Source organism: Diabrotica virgifera, chromosome 3, assembly GCF_917563875.1.
Source record: "Diabrotica virgifera virgifera chromosome 3, PGI_DIABVI_V3a".
NCBI classification, from domain to species: Eukaryota; Metazoa; Arthropoda; class Insecta; order Coleoptera; family Chrysomelidae; genus Diabrotica; species Diabrotica virgifera.
The window spans coordinates 125,077,340-125,091,367 of NC_065445.1; positions in this window are offsets into that span (position 1 = coordinate 125,077,340).

The window sequence follows — 14,028 nt, forward strand, 5'->3', positions numbered from 1 at the left end:
GAGTAATAAATTTAGTATGTCTAGAACCGCCTCATTTACCTCTATTCACCATTCAAGTATTTCCGTTTCCCAATGAAACACCCTGTATACTACTACATCTTGATTGCGGCCCGCAAGCTATGGCAATAGCTACTATGTGGCCCAGGAAAGAAAAAGGTTGAGTATCGCTGCTCTATGGAATGTTGTCTTCCATCTTTTGCGCGGTCAGCCGATACTTCTTCAACCGATTGGTTATTTATCTTTTGCTATTTTGACCACACGTGTCTCCCCATTCGGTTTAGGTGGTTATTCCATTCTTTTTTTTTTCTATTTATTGTCCATTCGGTTATACACTGTACGTTACATTGTCTTCTAATGTCTTCACTCTTCTTTCGATCTCTCATTGTATTTTCTGTAATTTTTCTCAGTACTCTCATCTCTGCCGTTTCCAGTAGTATTTGTGTTGTGGCTGTATCGGATGTTGTTTTGGATGTCATTATTCGTCTTATACTGGCTTTATAAATTCTTGACTTCATCTCAGTGTTAATATGTCGGTTTTGCCATAATATAGTGTTATACATTACTACATCCTGCCAGTCTATTGATAATACAGGCTAAGATTGATAAAGCAGGGAAAGATAAGAGGAGGAAAGTGTATAGGAAGGAGAGTGTAAGGGTGAAAAATTTAAGGGACTGGTTTAAATTCAGTCAGTCAACATAAGCTGCTTGTGCTGGAAATTAAAGAAAGAAGTGAAAGAAAACCAAAATATTGGATACAATTGGCAAGAGAGTTAAGATTTAATTTCGACTCAGAGACCACCACCACCTGCTTACGTACGTTTCAACCTCTTCGGCTGCAATATGGTAAAACACAGTAGGTACCTAACTCCAATTGCACAAGTTTTGAGATAAATCACATTTTACAAAAAATGCAGCCTTTCCGTATTAGTGCAGCTGAAGTCATAATTTTAAGCAACGGCATTATACAATCTGTACTGCATGATTTACTATTCGGTTTTTTTAATATAATGAATATTTGTCGAAAGGCAACTTCTACTTTGTTTTTATACTTGGTTTGTGATAATAAATAACATACAAATTATTTTAATAAAACACAGTAAATGAAATTACGGTGTTTTTCAAATACCATGCGGACAATAGTAAAAAGATTTTAATAATGTAAGTGCAATAACTGTGTTTTTAATGTAAAGTAAGTGGAATCTCAGTTGTCATTTTGTTTAACTGCAAATGTAGAGCGTTGAGCACATTTCATTCTATGACAGGGAAAATGTTAATAAACTTTTTTCACAAAAATCAAACATTAATTTATTAATCACAAAATGTTGTGAATAGTACAGAATGAAAAATAATACGAAATAATAAACAAAATAAATTTAGTTTTCACTAAATATGGGTGGGATTAAAATTCTCCAACCAATTCCCCACTATTACTTAGATCGGATGATACATCTGATTCGGGAAGGGTTTTACAAAAGATTTGCCTATTTGCTGGCATCAATGGGACTAAATTCTTAAGTATTTTATTTTTTTTAGCTGTTGCTATATTACGAACTGGTAACGACTGTGGGACGTGATCAAAACGATACTTTTTTTGCAAGAAATCCAATTTCGTAAATTCGTCATCAAAATCTAATTTGAATTCCAGGTTTCGACTTCCTTTCGTAAAGCAAACTTCAACGACGTCTTTTAACTGAAAGTCTTTCATTGTCTTGTTGCCAGAACCTTTGGTAAATATTTTTTTCTTATTTTCCCAGCCGTGAAATTCCGTTAACTGAATCACATTCAAGTTTGCCCTGCTAGACTGTATTAAGTCACATAATTCCTGAAAGTCGCAGACATTTCTATGTTTTAGAATTTTTTTCTCTATATTTCCATGTACTCCATCGGCATTTATATGAGTGTGGCCTTTTGTCAGGTATCTGATTATTACTTTAGAAGGACCTTGGTTTCGATTGACGATGTTAATTAATGTTGTGTAGAGAACCCAGTTCTTATTTTGTGCTGTGCAGTTGTTTGCCCAAAATACAAATTCAGAAACATCACCTCCCTGGGAAATTATTTTCAATATCGAATCGGTTATTGCTTCTGCCTTTCTACCTCCAATTGCCTCGTGCCAGAGAAAGCAGTAACTTTTATAATGACTAAGATTACCCAAAGAAGCAAACGTTTCATTAAATACCACAAGCCTGCTCATAAAAAACTGGATTTTATTTGCGACATGATAGGAAGCAATATAATTTTTTGGAGGTCCATAGAATAAATACGTTTGGCAGAATTACTCCGTGCTAGGTCTAGTTTGCATGGAGGAAGAGCTCTGAATTGGGTAGGGGTTTTTCAGTACTTTGTGAAAGACAGACCTGGATGGGGAAGTCCTTAACCCCAACACGGCGCGTCCCAATGGCTGATAGGGAACGTTCCTGTAGATATACAGGACAGGTACGAATAAGGCTTCGCCAAATAAGTACCGGCGGATCAACTGAGGACATGACACAGGACAGCAGCTGTGTCATTAGTGGCTCGCGGCTAAGGAATACAATTCCTAACAGGTGCGGTGCCATAAAGTCGCAGGCGACAATCAAATAATGATTTAACCGGCTGCGATACTGCGAACCTAAACCTAAATAAAAACCGAATGTGCGCCGGTATAAGCAATCAACCGTTACCAGGAGGTACGGAAGGGCACTCTATTGTCCTGGGGTTGAGAAATCGGCCCCGAAGGCGGATGAGCTGAAAATTCAGTCAACGGCAGTGGAATCAGGAAAGCAACGGGAAACTACCTGATTATAACTTCCCTAGTAACTCATGATGACAGATGTTAATAATGTAAATATATTTACTAATCATGGGACTCGGAATCCAAGATTCGGCGTGGGAAACAGCAGGGTTTCCCCAGTCGTCAGCAAGCGAATTCCCTGTAATTCATCAAATTTGGTAATAGATAAGGAATGTTTAATAGCGACTTGGAATATTACAAGTATGTTTGAGTCTGGAAAGATTCACAATACGATCAAGGAAATGCGAAGGTTAAATATAAATATCTTAGGTATAAGCGAGATGAGGTGGCCGGGTTCTGGCCATATAACGATAGATAATTATGAAATTTACTACTCTGGTGAAGAAGGTCCGCAACATAGAAATGGTGTGGCATTTATTTTAGAACAAAATGTCGCAAAATCAGTAAAAAATATCGTGCTATACTCAGATAGGTTAATAATGTTACAAATAAAAACAAATCGTACAGACTTAAACATCATTCAGGTATATGCACCTACACAACAATATGACGATGAAGTTGTCGAAAGCTTTTATTCAGATCTAGACTATTTATTATCACTCACAGGAAGCCAAGATATAAACATTGTATTGGGGGATTTCAATGCCAAGGTTGGAAGAGGTAGTGAAGAAGATGTCGTTGGCAAGTTTGGTTTAGGAACGAGAAACGACCGTGGAGATAGAATGATTAGATTTTGTGTAGAAAAACAATTAGTAATTTCCAACACTTTTTTTGACTTACCTAAGCGACGACTTTACACCTGGAAATCTCCTATGGACACTTACGGAAGAATAGTAAGAAATCAAATTGATTATATCTGTATATCAAAAAGATATAGAAATGCTATCTTGTCCTCCAAAACATATCCAGGAGCGGATGTACCCTCCAACCACAACTTACTAGCAGCTAAAGTATTACTTAAATTTAAAAAGATTAAAAAACCCAAAATATCTCCTAGGATCAGCAAAGATAAACTTTCAAATGGGGAAGTGAAAGAAATAGTAACCGATAAATTAGAAGATCAGTTTCAGAAATTGGGAAATAAAAATTCAGAAGAACAATTATGGGAGTCATGCAAAGAAACATTGGAAAAAGTCCAAGAAGACCATCTAATGGAAAATCAGCGTAGGAGTAAGCAACAGTGGATGACAGAAGAGATATTGAATTTAATGGATGCAAGAAGAAAATATAAGAATGCTAATCTGACAGAATACAAAAAGCTAAACAGTATGATTCGAAGAAAAATAAGATCAGCTAAATCAGAGTGGCATAAACAACAATGTAAAGAAATTGAGAACTACGAGCGTATCTATGACGCATTCAATATGCACAAAAAACTGAAAGAAGTTGCAGGACTGAATAAAAAATGTAATCCTCCACTAATCGAAGATAAAAACGGAAAAATTATAATCGATATCGAAGGTCAACTAATACGATGGACAGAATATATAAAGGAATTATTCGATGATGAAAGAAGCGAACTAGAAACGCTAAATGACATAAGCGGTCCTCCAATATCTAAGGAAGAAGTGCAATACGCTAGAAAGAACGCAAAAAACGGGAAGGCGATCGGACCAGATGGGATTTACGTAGAAACACTAAAGCTTTTAGGTGTCGAGGGCATTAAGATACTTACGAAATTGTTCAACTTAATCTATGAAAGCGGAAAAATTCCTAAAGATTGGCTTAAATCCTCATTTGTTGTACTACCAAAAAAACACAGAGCCACAAAATGCAGCGACTATCGCACCATCAGCCTAATGAGTCATGTATTGAAAACGTTTCTTAGAATCATTCATCAAAGAACATATAGAAAAATTGAGGAAAGAATCTCAAGTACTCAATTCGGTTTTCGCTGTGGCCTTGGAACGCGTGATGCACTATTCGCAACCCAAGTTTTAATTCAGAGATGCAGAGATGTAAATCATGACGTTTTCATGTGCGCGATTGATTTTGAAAAGGCCTTTGATAAAGTTCGCCATGAAAAAATGCTACATATTCTCAAAACTACCGGTCTGGACGGTAGGGACATTAGAATAATCGCAAATTTGTATTGGGGCCAGGCTGCATGTATTAGGGTTGCGAATCAGTGCTCTGAAGAAGTAAAAATCAAGCGCGGAGTTCGACAAGGCTGTATATTGTCACCAATGTTGTTTAATCTTTACGCTGAAACAATCTTAAATGAAGTCTTGGAAAACGCAAAAGAGGGAATACTCATTAATGGTATGCTTATGAACAATATCAGATACGCAGATGACACCTTGTTGCTGACTGGATCAATTGAACATCTTCAAGCGTTATTGAATCGAATGGTGGCATTCTGCGCGATATATGGACTCAAACTCAACGCAAGAAAAACAAAGTTTATGGTTATTAGTAAACAGGCAGCCGTAAATAATAATAACTATAACGTAACAATCGGTAATGACTCAATTGAACGAGTAAGTAACCTTGTATATCTGGGTACTCATATTAATGAAAGCTGGAACCCTAGTACAGAAATAAAAAGTAGAATTGCCAAAGCAAGAACAAGTTTTATGAAATTTAAGAAAATCCTGTGCAGTCATGATCTAAATTTGGAACTTCGCATAAGAATGGTCCGATGTTATATATTCCCAGTACTACTTTACGGGGTTGAAGCATGGACACTGACAGAATCGCTTTTAAAAAACCTAGAAGCATTTGAAATGTGGGTCTACCGCCGTATTCTGAAGATCAGTTGGGTAGAAAGAGTCACAAACGAAAGGGTTTTGCAACGTTTGAATAAAAGTTGCGAAGTAGTGAACACGGTTAAAAGGCGCAAATTGGAATACTTTGGTCATATAATGCGTCACCCAGAAAAATATGACATACTTCACCTTGTCATGCAAGGTAAAATAATGGGAAAAAGAAGTGTGGGCCGCCGTACAACTTCTTGGCTTAAAAACCTACGCCAATGGTTTGGGAAAACTAGCACTGAACTATTTCGTGCGGCTGTAAATAAGACAATGATTGTTAATATGCTGCACAACATGAGAGCCAACGATCGACAAGCGGTCTCGGCACCTTAAGAAGAAGAAGCAGAATTACTCGATAGTGTTTTTGCTTCCTCAGAATCTGCCTTGTACTTACTATTGGCCTTCTCTGCTTTGGATCGATGTATAATTAATTTCTCTAGAGTCCTGTCATCTTTGCTACCAGTACTATGGTTGTCATTAGAGTTATTTTTATATAGCGTACATTCTTCACAAGCGTCAGACTTTGGTGGGCGCAATGAAATATTCATAGCCTTCATAACTTCTCGGTAGATATATATTTTGCAAATTCCTGGGTATTTTGAATTAAAATCGTGGAACATTTGTTTTAATGTTAATTCCCTAGACAGATATCTTACATTGGGAGCATTATGTCTTCGGTAATGACTTACGCATGGATGATAGGATTCAATATGTTTCACGATTATATCTCGATTGACTTTCGGTTTAGAATGAATTCCTCTACGTTCCTTTACCATAGCGCCGCATGGTGCACTTTTCATAGCACTTTACGACGTAGCGTGATCGAGAACTAAGGCTAAGGCTCCACGGGCGACAAATTTACGCTAGCAGTAGCCGTAAAACGAACTTAAGGTTCCGAGGAAGGGAATAGGAGTAGCCGAACTGAACCGACTACGCACAAGTCCTGTGGTCGGTTCAGTTCGGCTATTCCTATTCCGTTCCGCGGAACCTTAAGTTCGTTTTACGGCTATTGCTAGCGTAAATTTGTCGCCCGTGGAACCTTAGCCTAACACTATTTTTTCCTGACGCGTGACGAGACATTTTCAACTCTTTGCCACCACAAGTTAACTGCTGGGCTGGATATGAGATGAGGCAAGGCAATCTCCAAATTAAAATCGTCGTGCAACGTCGTGAGGCCGAAAAAGAAGTGGTAGTAGATCGTGATCGATGATTTTAAAACACATAGTTGAGGAAATGAAGCATTTTTGCTCGCAATTTTTTCGTCCAGCATGGATTTACTTGAAATTATTACAGAAGGTAGGGAATAGTCCAAGGATAATTTTCTATATCATGCCGCTGTACGCTAAAACCTTGAGGGTGGTTGCCACCCCATCTCGGGGGCGGGAATTTTTTATTACATTTTAGCTATGTAAGTCTATGTAAAAAATTATTCTAAGAAAAAAATGTTTTTTACATTTTCTTCGTAAAACTAATATTTTTCGAGTTATTCGCGCTTGAAAGTAACAGTTTTTCGATGAAAGAATCGACTTTTTTAGAGGGTTTTTTGAGAATATCTCGAAAAATATGCATTTAATCTAAAAAACTGTAGATAATAACATTGTACCTTCTAGTAACACAAACCAATTTTTTTTTCTGTAATATCTTTAAGATGAATACGAACCGAGATACGGCATGTTAAAATTTAGCTTTTTCGTCAAATGCATAATTTGAAATATTCAAAGTAAAATAACGAAAAAATTTTGCATTTTTCGAGGAAAACTTAAATAATATTTTTTCAATTATACAGTTAGGCCTCTCAAAATATAATAATAAAAAGTTCCTAGCCTAAAATTTAGGCAACTTATGATCAAAAAAAGGTCGGTACCTGCTTTTCTCTATGAAAAATCAGTGAAAACAACCCCCTAACTACCCTCCTAATTAAAAATTGGTCTTCACCTTTCTGTAATTTCTTTTATATTTGTAATATCAATACACCCAAGATGTTGACCTATTTAAAAGGCCTAATTTTAGAAAAATTGGAGTTTAAAAAAATAATTTTTTTGGAATTTCCCATTTTTCATCTCTTACTTCAAAATATCTCCGAAAATACTGGAGATACGAAAAAAATGATAGATTATTAAATTGTAGCATTTTAATAACTAAAATTCACTTGTTACATAGGTTTTCATTACAATGAAAAGTTAGCATAATATAGCTGTTTAAAACCACTATTTACGAGCAAACATCCCCTTATTCGAGCCTTTTAAACCCACCCCAATTAAAAACTAAGGGATCTTACGGAATTTAGTTTGCACAGTATTATAACTCTTCAAAAATCCTACAAAGTCATTTTGAATAAACTTTTTATCGCCAAAAATGACGAAGCTACGTTTATAAAACGAATTTTTTTTCCGAAAAATTCGGATAGTCCGCTTATGGATAATTTTCAATGTATGTATAATACCACAGAAACGGTTCGTATACTGGAAGATGACTAAAAAACTATTTGTATTTGTATTTGTACATATTTGTAAATTCGTATTTTTGTGTAAATAAATGTTTTTTAATTCTTTAATTCTACACTTTTTCTGTATAGATCTATTAAAATATCTACTTATAAAAACTGTAATGTTATTAAGGGTGGTTTTTCAGGGTTGAAATATTATGATATTATATCCTAAAGTATAAAACAATCATTATTTAACCAATCAAAACCAAATTTTACCCATATTAAAGTTTACAATGTTTTTATATAATTTTTGAAAATAAGGGGTAGTTTACACCCCTAAAAATAATCAACGCCCTTAAGCATGATATAGAATATGAAGTACAAGGTGAGATGATCCTAATCCCAAATTTTTATGTAAATCGATGCAAGCCGAAATTATTCTTTAAAGATAAGTAAATTTTTTATATATAGCTCCAACAAGGGTGGTTTTAAGGGTTGAAATATTATGATAGCATATCTTAAAGCATAAAACAATCATTATGTAAATAATAAGAACCAAATGTTGACAATATTAAAGTTTAGAATGTTATTTTTTAATTTTTTAGAATTAGGGGTAGTTTTCACCCTTAAAAAACCAAAAGCGTACAACGGCTCAATATATAAAATGAACTAGAGGGTGAAATGAGCCTAATCCCAAATTTTTGTACAAATCGATGCTGGACGAAAAAATTGCGAGGTTTTGCCATTTTTTCAGCTTCATTTCCTCGACTAACAGTAATTGTTTAAAATATGGAAAAACACAGTAAGCCTGAGTCAGTTACTGTGTTTTTTTTCAATGTTTCGTACTTACTGTGTTTTAATCCACTGAAATTGTCCGGATAAAGTCACTTACTGTGTTTACACACTTTCAAATCATAGTTAATATACGAATTTTGATTAATTTCTCAGAATTATCCGATGCGCAAAAACCCAGTTAATAAGATTCTGTATGTAATTCATTTTTTTTTTAAATTTAGCACTTACTGTGTTTTTCTATCAGGCAGCCGTCTTGTACGTACGTAAACAGATGGTGGCGGTCTGTGAAACGAAATTAAATCTAACTGTCTTCCATTTACCTTCATTCTTACTCACGAATTCAGTATCAGGAATCAAAATTCGTTTATTGTTTACCTAGACAAATTGACGTTTTGTGTGATGCATATCGTAGATTCCCCATATCAATTTATTTAGCGTCCGTTTTGCTTACAAATTGTGGAAGGATCGGGTACAGGTAAAAATCAGAAATTGTTTCCGACTTAAGAAATCTTTTAGATTTCTCGTTGTTTTTTTAATACAATTTTTTTTTATAATATGGTAAATGATGGAGAAGCATGAAAATATAATTACAAACACTCACATAATATTTATGGATCTTAAGAAGGCATATGATAGAGTTCCTCGGGAGATTCAGTGGTGTTCTATCAATAAGAAAAGAAGGTCCCGATATCATCATCATTCTCTTTGCCTTATTCCTATGCGGGGTCGGCTTCTCTAATTGCATTTCTCCACACAATTATATCTTGGGTCATATCAATGTTAATCCCCTTTACCAACATGTCCTGCCTTATCGTCTCCCCCCAGGTCTTGTTTGGTCTTCCTCTCCTACTCCTTCCAGGAATCTGCACTTCAGCTATTCTTCGTATTGGGTGATTAACGTCTCGCCGTTGAACATGACCAAACCATCTTAACCTATGCTCTCTCATTTTGGCATCAATTGGTGCCACACCTAGACTTCCCCTAATATACTCATTTCTAATTTTATCCTTCTTTGTTACTCCACTCATCCATCTAAGCATTCTCATTTCCGCCACATGCATTCGTTGTTCCTCTTTCTTTTTCACTGCCCAACATTCAGTTCCGTACATCATAGCCGGTCTTACGGCTGTTTTATAGAATTTTCCCTTCAGCTTCACTGGAATTTTTCTTTCACACAACACACCACTCGCTTCTTTCCACTTCATCCATCCAGCCCTAATTCTACTGCATGCATCTCCATCTATTTCTCCATTACTCTGTAAGACCGATCCTAGGTACTTAAAACTATTGCTTTTCACAATCATTTCACCATCCAAAGGTACCATTATATTTGTAGTAGGTCTATCTTTAAATGAACATTCCAAATACTCTGTTTTTGTCCTACTAAGTTTTAAACCTTTTTCCTCCAGTGTTTGTCTCCACTGTTCCAGTTTTTGTTCTAAGTCTATTTCACTATTTCCTACTAACACGACATCATCAGCATACATTAAGCACCATGGAATGGTACCCTGTAGTTTCGCTGTTATCTGGTCCAAAAGTAATGAGAATAAATACGGACTAAGCACAGAGCCTTGGTCCAATCCTACTTTAACATGAAATTTATCAGTGTCTCCCACACCTGCCCTAACACTAGTCGTTACTCCCTCATACATACATATCCCTCACAATCTTTACATATTCACCAGGGACTCCTTTCTTATTGAGTGCCCACCACAGAATCTCTCGAGGAACTCTATATCATATGCTTTCTCAAGATCAATGAATACCATATGAGCGTTTGTTTCTTTACTCCTGTATTTTTCCATCAACTGCCTTATAATGAAAATTGCATCTGTTGTTGATCTAACCTGGATAAAGCCAAATTGATTCTCGGATATTTCGGTCTCTTCACGTATCCGTCTATCATTTACTCTTTCCCATATTTTCATGGTGTGGCTAAGCAGTTTTATAGCCCTGTAGTTTGTACATTGTTGTATATCTCCCTTGTTTTTGTAAACAGGTACCAGCATACTGCTTCTCCATTCGTCTGGCATTTGTCAACTTTCATAATTCTATTAAATAGACCTGCTAGCCACCTTGTTCCTATCTCTCCCAATGCTCTTCATACTTCCCCAGGAATATCATCTGGTCCTACCGCTTTTCCTTTCTTTATTTTTTGAAGCGCTTGAGCCACTTCCTCGTTGGTTATATTGGTGACCATTGCTGCTTCTGTCTCCGTTGACTCTACAGGCTGTCTGTCAAATTCTTCAATTAATAAGCTGTCAAAGTACTTTCTCCATCTCTTTTTGACATCCCTTTCGTGAACTAGTATTTTGTTATTTTCGTCTCGGATACATATAATCTGATTAAAATCTTTTGTTTTCTTTGCTCTGTTTGGCTATTTTATATATCTTCGTTTCACCTTCCCTGGTATCAAGTTGATCGTATAGGTTTGAATACGCTACTGCTTTGGCTTTTGCTACTGCTACTTTCGCTTCCTTTTTCGCCACCATATAGTTTTGAAGATCTGTGTCGCATCTGGTTTCTTGCCACTTTTTATATAATTTTCTCTTCTCTTTTATTTTTCCTTGTACTTCGTTTGACCACGACCAAGTCTCTTTATCCTCAAACTTTTTTCCTGACGTTTCCTGAAGTATTTCAATAGCAGTCTCTCTAATACTACTGGCCACTTTTCTCCAAATTGTATTAGAGCTTCCTTTCATGTTCCAACATATTTTTCTACTATTCTTCTCCTGAATAGACCTTCTATCTCATCTTTCAGCAGCCACCACTTGATTTTTTGTGGTCCTCTCCGATATTCAAAGAAGGTCCCGATAATTATGTGAAAATTGTGATAGATACGGATAAGTAACCACTAGTGTTAGGACAGGTGTAGGAGAGACTAATAAATTTTATCTGAAAGTGGGATTACATTAAAACTTAGGACTTAGTCTGTATTTATACCCATTTGTATTGAATCAGATAACAGGGAAAATGTAGTGTAAAACATTACATGGTGATTAATGTATGCTCATAATGTAGTGAGTAGTGATACATAGAAGAAAATGCTGTAAGGATTATAATTCAGTTAAATTGTGTTTTTGACTAGGAAAGTTTTGGGGTAGTTCTGATTTCTTTCATTCTACATGCATTTTGGAGTGCTGAATGCGAATATGAGGTTTGCGGGTCAAATTTCGTGACGCAACATTGAAAAAATCGCGAAAAAAAGAGAAAAATTTCTACTGCTTCCCGCTTTTGCTTAAATCTCGAAAACTTTTAACTTTTTAGTAAATGTTCTGTTTACAGAAATTAAAGTACCTACATAAAATTCTCTACAAATATCACTATTTATTTTTTTTAGACGAGCCGTTCGCTCTGAGTTGAAAATAGGCAATTTTCAGCGGTTTTTTCAAAACACACTTTCTCGGCGGGTGATATGTTAAAAACTTATTCGTCTATTAAAAAAAAAAAGAAGGAATCGTTGTCAGGGAAAAGAGTCAATATTATATTTTGGAAAAAGAAAAAAGCCGGTTGACATAATGTTAATAGAGAAACTTTATGATGCAAAAATTGATTCAAAGCTGTGGAGGATTATTACCATATCTAATTATTAACCTAATTGTTACAACAGCTATTGAGATGGCAAAGTCAAACCAACCTGTGACAGTGTTGGGGGAAGATATCAACCTTCCGATCATTTTGATTGGCCTGTGCAGCTGGAGAGGGTACAAGTAAGGTATTACCAAGGACACCAGGAATTTTGGAAATTTGGCACAATTGTTAAAATGTATCGATTGTTACATTACCAAGTAAGTCCAACTTGATCATGGGTATTGTCTAAAACGTCACATTGACCAAATTCGTAAAACCATGGTTCCTGAAAAGAATGTAACCTTTGTAAACGAACCAGAAGTAATCAGCCAAAATATCAAGAACTTCCCCTACATATTCTGTCGTCTATCCATCTTTCAGTTCCTCCACTACATTTACATCCAAACCCTATCAATGAAAATGTAGATCCAATGATAGAACCTGATCATCATGATAATCAAATGGTAAGCATTAATGAACCTGCTACTGCAGAACTTACTGATATTAACAATTCGCCACAGCAGTCGTCTATACCTGAACATCCACAGTTAAGAAGATCTGAACGAATTCGACATCTCAATTCACGATTTTAGATTTAGGTTTTTAATTCGTTTGTATTTTGTTGTAAGTTCATAATAGCGTGGGAGACTATAATATTTTAATTCTTTTGTATTTTTCTAGCTATTTCATATTCAAGAGGATTTATTTTTAGTATCTCTTCTGAATAGGCATTAAAAATAATTGGCTACAATACGCATCCCTGTCTTACCCCACGTCTAATTTCAATTTCTTCTGACAGATATTCGTTAACACGTACTTTTGCTCGCTGCTTATTGGTGCTTGTAGTATAAATTTGAGATAGTAACATCCTCCTCCTCTTCAGTCGTTTCCTCATTGCTGAGTGTCGTGATTCCCTATAATGCGAGCAACTATCTCTTTCCATCGGCGTCTGTCCTGAGCTTCCCTCATGGATTCAGAGATTGTTTTTCCACTGGCTTTCTGTACTTGATCCGTCCATCAAGTAGGTGAGCGACCTCTACTTCTGGGCCCTTCAACGTTTCCCGAAATTATAAGTCTCTCAAGATTATCATTACATCTTCTTGCAATATGGCCGAAAAATTTTAAGACGTTGGAGAGGCAAATAGAGGAAAGTCGAGTCTGAATATTAAGCTCTTGGAGGATTTAGTGATTTGTTCTGTGTTCCGTCCATGAGATCCGAAGCATTATTCTCCAGCACCACATTTCAAAGGCGTCAATCCTTTTTCTGTCGTCCGATTTCATTGTCTATGTTTCGGATCCGTAATTAAATATGGGAAAAATTAAGGCACATACTAATCTTATTTTGGTGTTCTTCGACAAGGAGCGATCTTTCCAGATTTTCGATAATCGACTCATAGCGATTTTGGCCATGCCTATTCTCCTACGTATTTATGTTTCACAAGATCCTGTATTACTGATGTAGGATCCTAGATAATTGAACTCGTTAACCACTTCAAACTGGTCTAAGGCTCCTGTTGTCTGAAGTGAATTTGAATAATCTACTATCATAATTTTTGTTTTTTGTTTATTGATCTTGAGACCACATATATTGCTTTCGGCTTCCACTAGCTGCAGCAGGCTGGACATTTCTTCTTCGGATGCAGTTATTAATGTTGTATCATCTGCATATCTGACATCTTCTTTCCTGCGATAGAAATACCGCCACTCCATTTGTCGAGTGCTTTTCTCATTATATATTCCCCATA